We start from the raw sequence: 17192 nt of genomic DNA, 5'->3' as shown, positions 1-17192 counted from the left end.
TTTGAACATCTTAGGGAAGTATCCAGAGGCGAGGCAGGCGTTGCATATATGAGCAAGCCTCTCTATCATGTTGTCGGGGAGTTGAGCCAGGATCTTCTTGTTAATGTGACTTTGACCAGGTGATTTGTTTTTAAACCCTTTTATGACGGCTGACACATCTGCAGGAACTATGCGCTCCGTCAGGTAGCTTCCGTCCACCAGTCTAGTGAAGTCAGTCCGTGGGAGCGGCTGGAGCAGGTGCTGATGGTCCTGCAACTGACCTAAAATGTCCTCCTCAAACTCCCTGTCGAAGCCCTCGTTCTCCTGTTCACTAATGGTAAAGATCTTCCGTAAATATCGCCGATGTAGTTGTTCTTGGTTTTCCTCCTCGAATATTTTCACGTTGTTTTGGTCGAGCAGGTAAGGGACCGTGCTAGAGGTGGAACCCATCAGTCGCTTGATCCCTTTCCAGAATGCAGCAGAATCGCGGTAATTGTTGGCTGCCTCCCACACCAAGGCAGCCCACTTTTGTTCATGTAGACGTTTGCTCTCGTGCTGGATGTCCGTCTGTAGCTCTCGGTACCGGTCTCTCAGCTCCTGCGTCCACCCGCGGATACTGGCTAGCTGTCTCACGTGAGCGTACTGGACACTGAGCTGCCTCAGCTGGTGACTAGTGTGAGGATGGGGAATGGTCCTGTAACTGGTGGTCGGGATGTTGTTGTCCATCTCCGTCTTCACATCCTTATACCATTGTTCGACCGCGTCGTCGATGTCATTGGGGCTGGCTTCTTCCAGGTTTCTCCCCTGCTTGAGACTGAGAGACTCCTTGAAGGAGTCCCAGTCTGCCCGTTTGAGGTTTGACCTGATGTTGGCGGGGATCATAATGGGATTGGATGAGAGCGTCACGACGACTGGCAGGTGATCGCTGGTACTGATGGGTCCGGCGGTAACGTGCCTGTTCAGGACGGCCTCGTTGTTAGAGAGGATTATGTCGGGTGTTGTGGCACTGGCACGTCTGATCAATGTCGGGAAATCTGGCCCGAGGTGTTGCAGTTTTCCCCTTCTGATGTTGTCATACAGCGCCACACCGACGTTGTTCTCATTACCGTGTCCTAGTATGGCGTGGCGCGCATTTAAGTCCCCAATGATGTATGTTGGTTTTCTGTGGCGTAGCAACTGGTTTAGGTCTTGTTCGGGTAAGTAAGGACGTCTGGGAGGTAGGTACATTGTGCATATGATAACAGGTCCCCTAGTTGTCTCCACCTGCACTCCCAGAACTGAATCCTCGAAGTCTGGCAACACTCTGTGACTCAGCCGTGACCTGATGGCCACAGCGACACCATCGTTCAGCTCACCCGTCATGTTCCTCTGGTATACAGTGTAGCCAAAAATTTTCAGCTTACTTTCGTCCTTTATGCCCGTACTGTTTAACAGAATGATGTCTGGGTCTAATTGATAGTATAAGTTAGACAGTTCGTTACGTCTATTAAGGGACCAGTGTAGGACATTATGTTGGACAATTTTCATCCTGCTAACGACTGCCATTTCGGAGACTGTAGCTTGGGGCGTCGCTTGAAGTGTTTGCTCGGCTTCTGCCATTTCTAGGGGGACGGAACTTCTTAGCAGAACCTTCGGACATCTGCTTGTCAGTCAATGGCGGGCCCTCGAACTTCTCGTCACCCGTGTACAGGAAGGTGTTCAGGTCCTGGGCCTGCGTGTCGTAGTAATCAACTGACGCTGCAGCTCGAGGGTCTTGTTCCTCTGTGGAGTGAGTCGTCATCATCTGGTCGCAACCATTGACTGTGGTTGCAGTCCGATGGTCACTGTCGTCGCTGGGAGTGCATGTAATGGGATCGCGGGCATTTACGGTGTCGTTGGAGCTGTGATCCCAGGGGGACTGACTGGCCACGTCGGGACTACGGTTATACTGACTTTTGCCTAAGTCAGGGAGGTCATGGTCTATTTCTGGCGTGGGTTGAGGTCGTCGATAAGTCGTTGGGTGGGTTACTGCCTTAAGGATTTCTTTTGAAGGGACTTTGTCGCTTATTTCAACAGGTGTAATGTTGCTCTGGCTACCTACCTTACCATTAGGGTTGGTATACATTCTACTCGTGTGTGTCGCGCCACGGCTAACTGCACCTCGGTACTATGACCTCGTGCGTGTGACACCTGTTAATTTTTTTGCATACAGGTTAAGACTTACCTGACTACAATACACCTGAGAGCCGGACCCCTGTGTGTAGCCATTTCCTAAAAAAAAACATTACATACATACATCGGGTAATTAAAAAAAATCCTCCCGAGTTTGAAGTGTTTTTAGTTTGACTATGAAACAATTAGCCAAGCCACAGGTAAATGCAAGATATACTAATAAAGAAGAACTCAAAGTTTTTATTTTCATGTTTTTCATTTTCATTTGTTTTTCGTGTGAGCTTTTGTGGTTCTGCAGATATCAAAGCGGTATTCTGTTTCTGTTGGCATTAGTTGAGCAAATATTCCTTTCTGACACAACCCCCAAAGAAAAATTAGTAAGTTTGTTAGTTTTTCATAATTTTGTAAATAAGGGAGATCGTTTGTAATCCCTTGGCGTCACAGTGAGTTGGCGGGGCAGTGTGGACGTCCAGCAGAAAGATAAAGAATCAGCTCCTCTGGGTTGACTTACATTCTGAAAAACAGGACGAAGATATCTAAATACTTGGGTAATTCCGTAAATAATCAGAGCTGCCAACCTTACTAAATCAGACACACTGCCTTGAGGTGGTGTGTCTGGCGTAACATTGTTTGCTGTGAATCTTATGAGAGATAATGATCTAGATAATTCAGTGTTCGGTTCCATGTAATATATTCACAGAACCATCTTGACCACACCGTATATTGTTACTTTACATATAATTCAATTAACCAATTTCTTCATTATTAGTCAAAGCTATGAATAAGTATATCATTATAAATTACTAACAAATCATTTTACGTATCAATGTATGTTTCAAAATAATTTCTATGCCACTTTTAACCACCCTGCAGTGCAAAACATTGATAGAGTTAAGGCAAATTTCAGCGTTACCGAGTGAAGCGAGCGATTACCATAACAAATTTCGCCACGGTCAGCTGCACCAGTTATCGTCCTTGTCATCTCACATAAACACCTGCAGTTTCCTGTCTTGTCGTCTTGTGTCCATAATACAAGAAGATCGATCGTCCAGTTTTTAGGTGGTTGGGGCGCCCGGACGAGTGTTGCTGACACAAGCCTCCGTTACGCTCCACTGCTGCCCGCTTAACTCAGTAGTCGGCGGGGAGCTGGCAAGAAGCAGTTCTGACTGTATACCAATTACTGTCTTAAATGGATGACCTACAACTCCACAGAATATGAAAACATTCCTTTGCTGTCTGTTGCCTCTTTCTCGTGAAAACCATTGAAACTCTTCCCGCAAACATTTATTTGGCTTCATTTTCCAATTAAAGAATGCAGATTAAATCTGCCATATAAACAATATAAAATTCAAAATCCTCAGAGCACCTCAACAGTTTAGTTTATTATTTCAGTGATGATTGTGGCCAGCTGATCACATAATTATGGCCTCCAATCTGTCTTGGAAAAAAAATCACCGTCCCCGATGGGGGATATAGCAATCGGTGCATGTGTCTGTCTCTCTGTACTAACATGCTGTCTGTCTTAATCAGGAAATTGTAAAATCAAATACTTAACCACGTTTAATGGTAGACGCGGTGAGTGTGACGTGCAGGTGACGGGACGTTGAGCCTCCAAGATATTTTGTCCAGTTAACAGTTTTTGTTGTCAAATGACCCACATCCGGAGTAGTCTATTAGCTTTACGTGCCTTGTTTTCATAACTATAGTATTTCCACACGTGTACATTAACTCAGGTGTTGGCTTGAGGTGACCAGGTGTTGTGGCCTGGGACGTAACGAGTCGTATATGGCGGACTGACAGGGAAAATTTGTTGTTATGTTATGTTGTCTGTATGAATATAAACGAGCTGGTGACTGGTACGTGGGACGGGGCAAATGGCTGTATACATTATTTTAGTCTTAACAATAGTAATTATTGTACTTAATAGTAGTGCTGTAGTTACTTATTAATAGTATGTGATAGTAGTAGTTAGTTAAAGATAATTAGCAGTGATAATAGTAGTAATAGAGTTAATAACAGTAGTAGAAGTTACTTCGTAGTACTTAGTGGTAATCTTGTGGTACTTTTAATAGTAATATCAGTGACTAGTAATTACTTAACAATAATTAGGCATGGTAGTAGTAGTAATTACTTAGTAAATGTACTAGTAGTAGAACCAGTTGCTGCTTCAATTAGTTTATTAATTTTAGTATATTAATAAGAAATGATTAAGTGTGAGAAAACATCAAAATATTTAAGGGTTACAAGCTTAGAATTATTAACACAAGCACAACGTCATCAGAGGTCATGCTAAGTGAGGTTGGTAGATTTGCGTCAGTGAACAAATACGAGTCTTGGTGGCCGAGTAGATAGAGCGCTCGCCTCCTGTCCAAAGGGTCGTTGGTTCGCAATCAAGACACCCAAGTGCGTGCAGCTGTGAGCAGGTGCCGGCCACGCTGTCTTAATGTGTCGTCTACACTCTCCCTACTGGGCGGTCAGGTTTACGGAAACAACTTTCTCTCGTCATAAATACAGGTCAAAATATAGTTTACACAGTTCTCTATGATGTGCAGTTACATGAAAATTGAGATATATTACAATCTGGAAATTTTAAGCTATAAAATAAATAAATTCGGCATTAACCGTACTGTACATTACTGTCCCAAAATATACTGTACTGCCGTTACCTGGGGCAGACTGCCGCCGCCCCCTCTGGTGTGCCAAAATCATTCGTTTAACAAAAGTATGAGTTCTTAAAAAGTATTGATTTAATTACTTGGAATTTTGAAGAATGTTCAAGTGTGTGATTTCTATTTTTTATTTTTTTTAATAAAGTTTAACGATATTAGCTGGAGGTTGAATGGATTGTGACTAATTTTTCGAGAAATGGCCGGTTGACGGGTTACATTCCATAATATTTATCTGTGACAGAATATATTTTGTAATTTATGATAAAAAAATATTTGAGTGTTTGGTGAAATTCCTATTCACCCCAAAAAATTTAATTAACATCCGATTAGAAACCTTCGGATGTTAGTGAGTTTGCTCGGGAGTAGACTGTAATGTTCTTATCAAACTATCAACTTGTTTTTTTAATTATGTAATAAGCCAAAATAATATTATCATAAAAAGATCTCAAACTGACAATCTTCCTTCACATGTTAAGTAGCAACAAAATATTTAGAAAATTACGTATTCCCAATGAAATCATTAGATGCAATATGTCAGTGTGGACGACATAAATTACATGTAAAAGAGTGCTGGCAGTTGGCACCAAGTTAATTGATAATGATGATAATGATAACAATAATAATGATTGATAATGATGATAATTAATTTCCCTTCTGCCTGAGAAAACATTTTATCCAATATTTTGAGACATTTAATGATGAGCAACACTGATAGTAAAATTAATTATATGAATTTGTTGAGTTAGTTGAGAAGTTGAAGAGTAAATGATGGAAAATGAGTAAAGCAGGAGAGGGAAGACTGCAAGATAAGGAAGAGAGTAAAGCAGGAGAGGGAAGACTGTAAGATAAGGAAGAGAGTAAAGCAGGAGAGGGAAGACTGCAAGATAAGGAAGAGAGTAAAGCAGGAGAGGGAAGACTGCAAGATAAGGAAGAGAGTAAAGCAGGAGAGGGAAGACTGCAAGATAAGGAAGAGAGTAAAGCAGGAGAGGGAAGACTACAAGATAAGGAAGAGAGTAAAGCAGGAGAGGGAAGACTGCAAGATAAGGAAGAGAGTAAAGCAGGAGAGGGAAGACTGCAAGATAAGGAAGAGACAGGACTCGGAGCAACGGATTTAAGTTGGATAATTTTAGGTTTAGGAGGGAGATAGGAAGAAACTGGTTCACAAATAGGGTGGTGGACGAGTGGAACAAGCTTAGCAACTTTGTAGTAACTGCTGGAACTCTGGAAAGTTTCAAAAGGAGGCTAGATAGATTCATGGATGATAGAGAGTGGTAGTAACTCTCAACAGGAGCTGCCATGCACAGGCCAACGGGCCTATTGCAGACTCCTTATTTTCTTATGTTCTTATGTTACGTTAGACTATGGCTTAAATTAGGTGACGTGCGTAAAGTTATATTAAATTGGGCTGAATTAGCATAATGTGAAAGAGTGAAGGTTAGCCCCATATTGGAAACAATTTGACCGGCACTGCACTCGCCCGCCTTCACTTCCCAAACTGTAGATCTGGGTGGAGAATGGCGAACCAGCGACACTCAAGTCAAAAGATGAGCGTTGTAGCCACTCTGCCGCCAGGACTTATCTGAATACAGAATTACCATACGAGCCGCCTCCCCATACACCTCTGCCCTATTGTTTTGTTCGTCCATATATGTTTAATCATCTTCCCTCACAACACACTTTTATCTACCTCCAGTACACCTGACCCCTCACCCTACTCTCGTCCAGGTCACCACAAGTATATTTTACGAATATTTCTTAAAGTGAACTTAAAACAAAATCAACAGTCCTGCGATACACACTGTAATATCATTTCAGTAAAACTTCACAAAAAATAAATTTCCACAACATCCGGACGACTTTTTGATAGTATAGTTGGGTCAAAATATCTTGGTAGCAGTTATCAAAATTACGTCAGGGCACACAACATATGGGTAAAAATCTCTTGGCTTCAGTCTCACTACGTCAGGGCCACACAACATATGGGTTAAAATCTCTTGGCTTCAGTCTCACTACGTCAGGGCCACACAACATATGGGTTAAAATCTCTTGGCTTCAGTCTCACTACGTCAGGGCCACACAACATATGGGTTAAAATCTCTTGGCTTCAGTCTCACTACGTCAGGGCCACACAACATATGGGTTAAAATCTCTTGGCTTCAGTCTCACTACGTCAGGGCCACACAACATATGGGTTAAAATCTCTTGGCTTCAGTCTCACTACGTCAGGGCCACACAACATATGGGTTAAAATCTCTTGGCTTCAGTCTCACTACGTCAGGGCCACACAACATATGGGTTAAAATCTCTTGGCTTCAGTCTCACTACGTCAGGGCCACACAACATATGGGTTAAAATCTCTTGGCTTCAGTCTCACTACGTCAGGGCCACACAACATATGGGTTAAAATCTCTTGGCTTCAGTCTCACTACGTCAGGGCTACAACAGCCCGGCGCGGCGTGAGGTGACGTTACACAATATGAACAGCAAAGTGGCGGGCGGCCGGACGTCCATGTATGGCGGACAAACACACCTTCTCTCTCATATTTGCTTATTAACTTCCTAGTGGCCGTCTCTGGGTTCATCAGAATCGTCAATGCCCACAACTTTTTGCCACTTTTCACTCACTGATGCAAATTTGAACGTTTTATGCAGTTCCTCTCCGCTAATAACGGCAACTTTTTGTGGACATTGGTCAGAGGTGTGACTGATGGCCGCGAAATTATGTTGTTGTTGATTTACCTGAAGGTGTGAGGAATCTTGAATATCTTGTGGGAATCTTACGTGTTCGTTAAGATATTTCAAGTATATATATATCCCATCGAGCATTTATAGTAAGGTGATTTGTTTGCCTGTATTTCCATTTACTAATATTAAATGTTTTTATTTGTTTACTGCTTCAGAAACTCTTGGTACAATGAACAAATTAGGAGTTAATTAATCATGCCTAAATAATACTTTGGTAACATTGAAAGAACATGAGGCTTATAATATTATTTCTTATGTTACTGACCACATTATATCCTTGAATTTTCAAGATAAACAAACAAGAGATTAAGTAAACAACGATGTCTTTAATTTCCCTCAACAAGTAGACATAAACAAGACAACAATAGCCTCGCCTCCCAGCCACAATCAAGACCTAAACAAGACAACAATAGCCTCGCCTCCTCGCCACAATCAGCCACCGTCATCATGTGGAGGCTCACTACTCAATGTTTTTTAATTTATGTAAATTTTCCCAGCGCCTCGACCAATAAATTATCATATTCCTGCAACGTGTAGTGAAGGTGGGCGTGTGGTGGAGGGAGGGAGGGTAGAGGTGGTGGTGGAGGAGGGAGGGTAGTGATGGTGGTGGAGGGAGGGTAGTGATGGTGGTGGATGGAGGGAGGGTAGTGATGATGGTGGAGGGAGGGAGGGTAGTGATGGTGGTGGAGGGAGGGAGGGTAGTGATGGTGGTGGAGGGAGGGAGGGTAGTGATGATGGTGGAAGGTGGGAGGGTAGTGATGATGTTGGAGGGAGGGAGGGTAGTGATGGTGGTGGAGGGAGGGAGGGTAGTGATGGTGGTGGAGGGAAGGTAGTGGGGATGGAGGGTAGAGATGGTGTGAACAAGAGGTATTAAAGGAACAGACTTACCTGAGAGAATGTTATCTATGGTAATTACGGTACAGTATATTCATTTCTTTGCAACTGAATAAATTATACAGCATATGTTTCAACTGATTCATTTTGGAATATTGGACAATGGCGCGAGGCCTGTGTGTCGAGGTCTCAATATTCATCTTCATCTTTATCTTCGAGCGTTCAGTGTTGGTACAGGAGGAAACTGAAGTACCCGGAGAAAACTTGTCGTGTTCGGTAGAGTCACATTAGTCAACACCTTCCTTACACCCGACCCAAGGGAAGACCAAACCTGACTCTTGGTGGTGAGAGGCAAGTGTTATTGCTTTAACATGGGCATTACACACACACACACACACACACACACACACACACACACACACACACACACACACACACACACACACACACACACACACACACACACACAATAATATTGTGCATCAACATTTGTCGGTGACGAGTCGCTGGCTTGATCCTGGACAGGCACACTTGAAATGCCCACTTGAACACAACTCCTTCCAATATACAGTAGCGTACACTTTTAACTAGTTTCAACCTGTGTGAGGGTATTGTCTTATTTGTGCAACCAACAGTTGGATGAAAGTATCACTGATTCATGAGACTTTGTTCACTCGTAATGTTTCCTTTTTTTTATTCTAGATGTTTAATGTGTTGTACAGGGTCAAGTTTTTATTGGAGAACCCTACATTACTACTGTATTTTAAGACCTGCAATAAACGGGAACCTAAAAATCAGTAGGACTAAAGTCTGGTCATTGTGGAGAACATTTATGTTAGCCAGCATCAAGTCGTGTCTACTCCACCCGCCAGTCACACCATGGCGCTCACTGTGGAAGAACGCGTGTTCCTCGTCGAGCATTACATCAAGGAAATGTCATACCACATTTCAAAGTCTTTTTAGTATTTCCCTGTTTATAACACGTCCTAAAATATGGTAATCATTTAGTTGTTATCGAATAATTACCTTCGGTTTAGAGGTACAGCATCACACCAAACCCTGGTCGTCAGCCCAACAATGTCAACAGTCAATGTCTCTTACTCAACTTGTTAACGCGACAGCGGTAGAATTTGTCGCCGAAAATAATGCAACACATTCACCTTAATTAGCTATTTGTAATTTTGTGTGGTGATATATAATTCCTAATGACACCGATAAATATAAGATAATTAACGTAATTAAATGCAAATTAGAATCTTTGTTAATTGGCTGCTAATATATCAATCTTTTACCGCGGTAATGACGCCAGCTGAAGATTTAATTTATTCCTTTCCTTCTGTAAGTACGAATTAATTCCCCCCCTAATTATGTGTATAATATTATATGATAAATATATACAATTTAACATAATGATATAACTCAACATTTTTAAAAGATATTGGAATAGATTAATTTTATAACATCTTAGGTTAATGATATGGAAGTAATAGTTTAAGTAATATAGACAATAATACCATCATTAATACGTTAACTCGTAATGTTTCCGCTCAAAATATTAAATCACTCTCTATATATGAAAGGATGTGAATATTTTAATATGGAACCATGATTTACTGCTTTCCCTTTCCCCTCTCACCCCTCTTAACCCCACACCCCCACCATCCCACACCACACCCCTACACCCCATCCCACACCCCCATCCCACCCCACCATCCCCAACCCCCGACCAAACACACAGTACCAAAACAAACACAAAACAAAGATGAAAAATGTTGTTTTAATTATTCATGACTGGTGAGTGGCCGTGTCCTGGCTGAGTGGACGGTACACTCGACTGTGTTTGGTAAATCTTGAGAATATTATGATGGCTGACGGTGTTCTTATACTACCTTAGTTTATTAATGTAATGAAAATATGGTGAGTAAAATGTTGTTCATTGATTAAAAGTGAGTACACACACACACACACACACACACACACAGGTAACCTCTCATCCATCACACACACACACACACAGGTAACCTCTCATCCATCATTGATCACCACACCTGGGTTACTACATCCTACCGCCCTGTCCCTCATATGTAATTGTTATATTATGTGGTAGGGTAATAACTCTAGGGTGATATATAACCACAATATGTAGATTATGTATATATGGACGATGTTTTGTGTGTGTGTGTGTGGAGGGAGGGAGGGAGGGAGGGAAGGCTTCTTTAAAAATTAATTCACTTATGTGTTTTTACCTGTGCGTATATTACTTACATAACCACGTGTCCCTAGCAGCCAGATACCTTACACATATGTACAGTATATATAAAAAGAGATACAGTCCTCACATCCCCACAGTGAATAAATAAGCAACACCTGTTCTGGTAATCAAGTGGTGATGTATAAATTGTTTTAAAAAATAATACGTTTATAAATCAGCTGTTTTTCATGTCAGCTGTTTTATAAATTAGCTGTTTTTCGTATCAGCTGTTTTATAAATTAGCTGTTTCATAAAGCAGCTGTTTTTTTTCAAGTCGGGTATTTTTTTTGCATTATTTCGTCTCAGAATCAATTAAAACCTGAATAAACTGTATCAAGGAATCGGTCACAGTACAGTATAATATCTCATACGCTTCAATACTGTTCCGAATCACACGTTATATGAAGCATTGTGTGTGTGTGTGTGTGTGATTCAACTGCTTCACAGATCAACGTAAAGATTTGTTTTCATTAAATAGTGATTAAAGAACGTGTATGTGCGGTAGAGTCACAGGTAGGCCCGCCATTTCGGATGATCTATAATTATACGTAAATTGTAACCAAGGAATAGAGCAGATATTTTGGCGATCAGTTGTTTCCTCTCTCTCTCTCTCTCTCTCTCTCTCTCTCTCTCTCTCTCTCTCTCTCTCTCTCTCTCTCTCTCTCTCTCTCTCTCTCTCTCTCTCTCTCTCTCTCTCTCTCTCTCTCTCTCTCTCTCTCTCTCTCTTCTATCATTCGTCCAGTCCTCCTGAATATTTATATTTGGTTTCTCTCTTTTTTTTCTTTTGATTCTTCCATGACGTTGATTATTTTCTTCGACATAATAATAATAATAATAATAATAATGATGATGATGATGATGATAATAACAGTAATAACAGTAATAATAATAATACCTTGCATTAATCAGCCTCAACAATAATAATTACCTTTAACTCCTATATCAAAGTCTTATACATTTCAGTAAGGTAAATTAAACCTTTACATGATTACTGTTCACTCATCTCTATATCTTAATCTTTATTCATAAACCATCTTGATATCAGTAACTATATACTGAACTACCGTTATATATGAATGTCACTATTACCCATTCAGACCGATCACTAACCATTCAGACCGATCGCTAACCATTCAGACCGATCACTAACCATTCAGACCGATCACTAGCCATTCAGTCCGATCGCTAACCATTCAGACCGATCGCTAACCATTCAGACCGATCACTAACCATTCAGACCGATCGCTAACCATTCAGACCGATCGACCGATCGCCATTCACTAACCATTCAGACCGATCGCTAACCATTCAGACCGATCGACCGATAACCATTCAGACCGATCACTAACAATTCAGACCAATCGCTAACCATTCATGGCTATCATATATAACTACCTAATTATTGGTCTAATGGCCCCTGATAGATATAAACTGGTGGCGTTAAATACCCCTTAAGTGTATCCCTTAAATACCCATTAAGATTTATTAATTTACCTGTATATACCCATTAAGGTCTATTAATTTACCTGTATATACCCATTAAGGTTTATTAATTTACCTGGGCGTTAAAGTTACACGTCAGAAAATAATTATTCAGAACATTCTCATCAGTTACGTCCTAATTACTGTTAACAAAGAGAATAAAATTTGTTAATAAAAAAACAAACATTTATGTTCATGGTCCCTTGTATGAGACCACCAGGGTACAGCTATACACATTAATGATCCCTTATCTAAATCACCATATAAATACAATTTAATTATACCTCTAAGCAACCATGGCCACGCTCCTGTATTGAACTACAGTCTGGTGAAAAATATATAGAGATATATATGCAAATCCAGGCAACTTTACATGAGTGGCCCCTCGAAGGTGAACTCTACCCGGGTCGCATTTTCTTTCTGGTCTGGACCCTCAACCGCAACTCGTGTCCGCAGCCCCATGTCCACAAACTATGTCCACAACCGTGTTTACCATCCACTTGATGACGACGCTTACAGAATGGAAATCAAGAGTTTCAAACAAAGCTTGCCGAGGTGTACCCAGGATTATTTTCCACATAACGACCTCCAGAAAATAAACAAAAAAGAAGAAAATAATAATATGCCATCGGTAATTTCTCAGCATCTTGCGAGAATCTTCATCCAACAATGAAAGTCATTAACTGCTTGAAATTCCAGCCATTGTGCAGAGTTTGAGAGAATTTTAACTGGCCAAGAAAATTCCCGCGTAATCTTGCAACCATGAGATTCAGGTGATTAGCTTCAGAATCGCTAATTAACTCATTTGGATCGTTTGACAGCTGGAGGACGCTGATGGATTTGCTAATGACGGTGTTTCTTGGCCTCGCTGTTCCCGGTAATTGACCTCTTCAAGTTCCAATGACTCTCTCTGCTTACCTGAACACTGCTGCCGTAGCCGTGGCTCACCTGTGTTCACTCTTCACTCAGTCTCTCATTACATTATTTGGATTTTATCATTTTCTATTTTTTTTTAGTTTTATTGTTCGTAATTCTATTATAATTATTGTTGTTACTATATTTACCATACTTGTAGAATATAATTTTTCATTTGATATAATTTATTTTATTTTTTCATTAATTATCTTCCTAATAAACATTGTTAATCCCAGGTAAATCATAATTTTAGTATTTTTACTTTCGAATTATCCGGTATTGTATGTAACTACTTTCGTCGGTTGTGCCAAATACATTCTACAATACCTTAGATTTTTATTCATTTTACTCAATATATTTTGGTTACTTAAATAATGAGTGAACCTGAAAATATAATCTATGAATAATATATATATTTTTTACTTTAGTTTTGTTTTCTCTGCTGTACAAGACGAGTAACACAAAAGCCTTATGTTTGGATGTGTTTGTAAACAACTCTCATGTCACTTAACATAAACAAATACTCACAAATAAGCTTTATAAATGTATTTCTTTATTCACTCACACACTCACTCACTCACTCACAGACTTAATCTCACTCACTCACACACACACTCACTCACTCACACACTCACTCACAGACTTAATCTCACTCACTCACTCACTCACTCACAGACTTAATCTCACTCACTCACTCACTCACACACTCACACACTCACTCACTCACTCACTCACTGGGTTCCTCACTGCACCCCCAGACCGTCGTGCCTCAATTACTTAACACCCAGTCAATAAAATTTTCTTGTTTATGTATGTATGTGTAATTCCCTTCTCTCTCTCTCTGTATAATTTATCTTATTACTTCTTTTTTTCTGTATTTCCCTGCTTTATCAACGTCTTTTTTCTTCCTTCTTCGTCTTTAAATTCTTCTCTATATTGTTCCTATTCTTTACGCTTGTTCTTGTTTCTCTTCTTCCTCTTCTACTTTTTTTCTTGTTTGTTTTGGATGCTTCACCAACAGGGATTATGAACCACTGTGTTCCTTTTGTTTTACTGGTGTTGTTGTTGTTCTTTTAGCTTCTCTTAATTGGTGTTATTTTTGTTGTTTTAGCCGCTCATAGCTGTTGTTTTAGCTGACTTCTCTTAATTGGATCTGTCTACCTGAGGAAATGGTTTATAGATTGTGATATTTTGAAACGTTAAAAAAATATCTATTAGGTTCGTGCCTCTTGTGTGGTTAACAATGACGCACTAGACGCACGTGTTATTGTTGACATCCCTCACACAGGCCAGGGAACAGACAACCCTTAATGGCTGACACAATTTGGTCACCATGATTCAGTAATTTAGATATGTTCCTACACAGTCTCAGGGGCCTCAGAACCCGTGTTGTGTAAAGACTTATTAGTGATGCTGTTGGTTAACATTTCCTAATACTATACATATAAGAGACAACTGCAGAAGCTAAATATCATTATTATATGTCAATAACGCTGAAATATTTATTAGAGGTCAGTACAAGCGTTCATGAAACTGGATTTGGTGTCATAAAAAAAAAAGATCACTTCCCATCCACCCTCGCTTACCTGAACACACACACACCGGCCATCAATTTACACTGGATTCCTTCATCTTACTCAACAGGTATTCCAGGCGGGAATATTTCAGTAAGGTGAACCATCCTGGCTCTTCTAGAAATAAATCACGTTTGGAATTGCCACGAAGCTAATTATAGTGAGAATGAACTAGCCAGCAAAAATGTCGAGCGTAGACGATGGTCGACCACCCTGCCTTCCGATAATGTTTTAATTAGTAACCTTGTCGCTCTGTCCGGGAAGGTACGGGGTAAGAGGAAGGGGAGAATAACAGGAAGGGAAATGAGGAAGGTAGGAAGGAAGGGTATGAAGGGGGAAGAAGAAAATATACTGGTTTTTTTTTAAGACCATCTTGACAGAAAATGTGGGATGAAATGGTTTGCGTTTACAAGTAGATTTTACTCTCTCTCTCTCTCTCTCTCTCTCTCTCTCTCTCTCTCTCTCTCTCTCTCTCACACACACACACACAATTTCGTGATTCCCTATTCCTCTCACGCTTCTTCCTATCCTATTCCCTTCTTTCTTTGTCTTTCACCAACTTCTCCCTCTCCTCTCCTCTCTACTGAATTCCCTCACTCTCTTCTCCATGTCCCTATCTCACTCGCTGTTCTCCTTCCCCTCTCCCCCTCTTCCTCTCCATTTTTCCTTTTCCTCCCTTTCTTCACTTCCCCTTACCCTCAACCTCCACCTCTCCCTGCCTCTCTCCCTCTCTTCGGCCTTCATTGTATTCCTCCCTTAACCCCCCACACCCCCTCCCTCTCACACTGTTGTCATCCTACCCTCCCTTCCCCACCATCCTCTCCCTCCATTCCTTTTCCAATTCTTCCTTCTCCTCCTCCCTCACACCGTCGCCCCCCCCCGTCCCCCAACACCCACCTGGGCAGTAATTGCCTGACTCACATCAACACAACCTGTAATTAAGACACAAATGACTTCATTAACCCTCACAAAACGCCTGGTTGGGAGGATGTTGGCTGCCCTGTACACCACCTACCTGCGACCCCCTCCTGCACCCCTCCCACCCCTCCTCCTCCTCCGTCCTCCTAACCCCTCTTCTCCCCCTATCCCCTCCTCCTCTCCACCCCCTCCACTTGCCTCCTTTTCCAACTCCTTTCTCCCTTTCTCTATCCCCTTCCTCCTCTCCTCCTTTCTACTTATCCACTAACCCTACCCTTCTTCTTCTCTTTCCCTTTCACCTTTCCCTCTGCCACTAAAGTTTTATTCTTTTTCCTTTCCCCCTCCCTCCCCTCCCTCCCCCTCCTCCTCCTACCTCCCACCAACCCCTCCCACTACCTCCCACTAACCCCTCCCACTACCCCTCCACTACTCCCACCCCTCACTAGCCCCAACCTCCCACTGCCCCTCCCACTGCCCCCACTAGCCTCCTCCCTACCCCTCCCACTCCCACTAACCCCTCCCACTAGCCCCTCCCACTAACCCCTCCCCTCCACTAACCCCTCCCTAACCCCTCCACTAACCCTCCCACCTAACCCCTCCTAACCCCACTAACCCCTCCCTACCCCTACCCAAACAACGTGCATTACTAAACCTACAGTACGGAAACCTATGGTGCTCCTCCCTCCACCCTGACCCTTCCTATACTTCCCTCCCTCCTTCCCCATTCCTCTGCCCCTCCATCCTTTACCACCCCATCCCTCTTCCTCCCCCCCCCCTCTCTCCCCCTCTCTCCCCTCTGTCCCTCCATCCCCTTTACCCACCCCATCCCTCTTCCTCCCTCCCCCTCTCTCCCCTCTCTCCCCTCTGTCCCTCCATCCCCTTTACCCCATTCCTCTTCCTCCCTCCCCCCTCTCTCCCCTCTCTCCCCTCTGGCCCTCCATCCCTTTACCCCCATTCCTCTTCCTCCCTCCCCCCCTCTCTCCCTCTCTCCTCTGTCCCTCCATCCCCTTTACCACCCCCATCCCTCTTCCTCCCTCCCCCTCTCCCCTCTCTCCCCTCTGCCCCTCCATCCCTTTACCACCCATCCCTCTTCCTCCCTCCCCCCTCTCTCCCTCTCCCCTCTGGCCCTCCATCCCTTTACCACCCCATTCCTCTTCCTCCCTCCCCTCTCTCTCCCCTCTCTCCCCTCTGTCCCCTCCATCCCCTTTACCACCCCATCCCTCTTCCCTCCCCCCTCTCTCTCCCTCTCTCCCCTCTGGCCCTCCATCCCTTTACCACCCCATTCCTCTTCCTCCCTCCCCCACTCTCTCCCCTCTCTCCCTCTGTCCCTCCATCCTTTACCACCCCACCCCTCTTCCTCCCTCCCCCCTCTCTCCCTCTGCTTCTCCATCCCCTTTACCACCCCATCCCTCTTCCTCCCTCCTCTCTCCTCTGCTCCTCCATCCCCCTTCTCCTCCCTTGACTTCCCTTCCCTCTCCACCATTCCCCACCTCTTCACTCTACCTCCATTCCCCCTCTCTATTTACCTCCTTCCCCCCCTCCCCTACCGCTCCATCCCTTTTACCCCTTTCCTTCCCCCACTTCTCATTACCCCTTTCATCCCCTTCCTCCCCCTCCCTAAATACCAAACAAAGTAAGGGGGGAGAATTAGAGGGAGGGTAAAATATCTAGTTG

Source organism: Homarus americanus, unplaced genomic scaffold, assembly GCF_018991925.1.
Source record: "Homarus americanus isolate GMGI-L3 unplaced genomic scaffold, GMGI_Hamer_2.0 scaffold42003, whole genome shotgun sequence".
NCBI classification, from domain to species: domain Eukaryota; kingdom Metazoa; phylum Arthropoda; class Malacostraca; order Decapoda; family Nephropidae; genus Homarus; species Homarus americanus.
Note: the sequence above shows the minus strand (reverse complement) of the source record.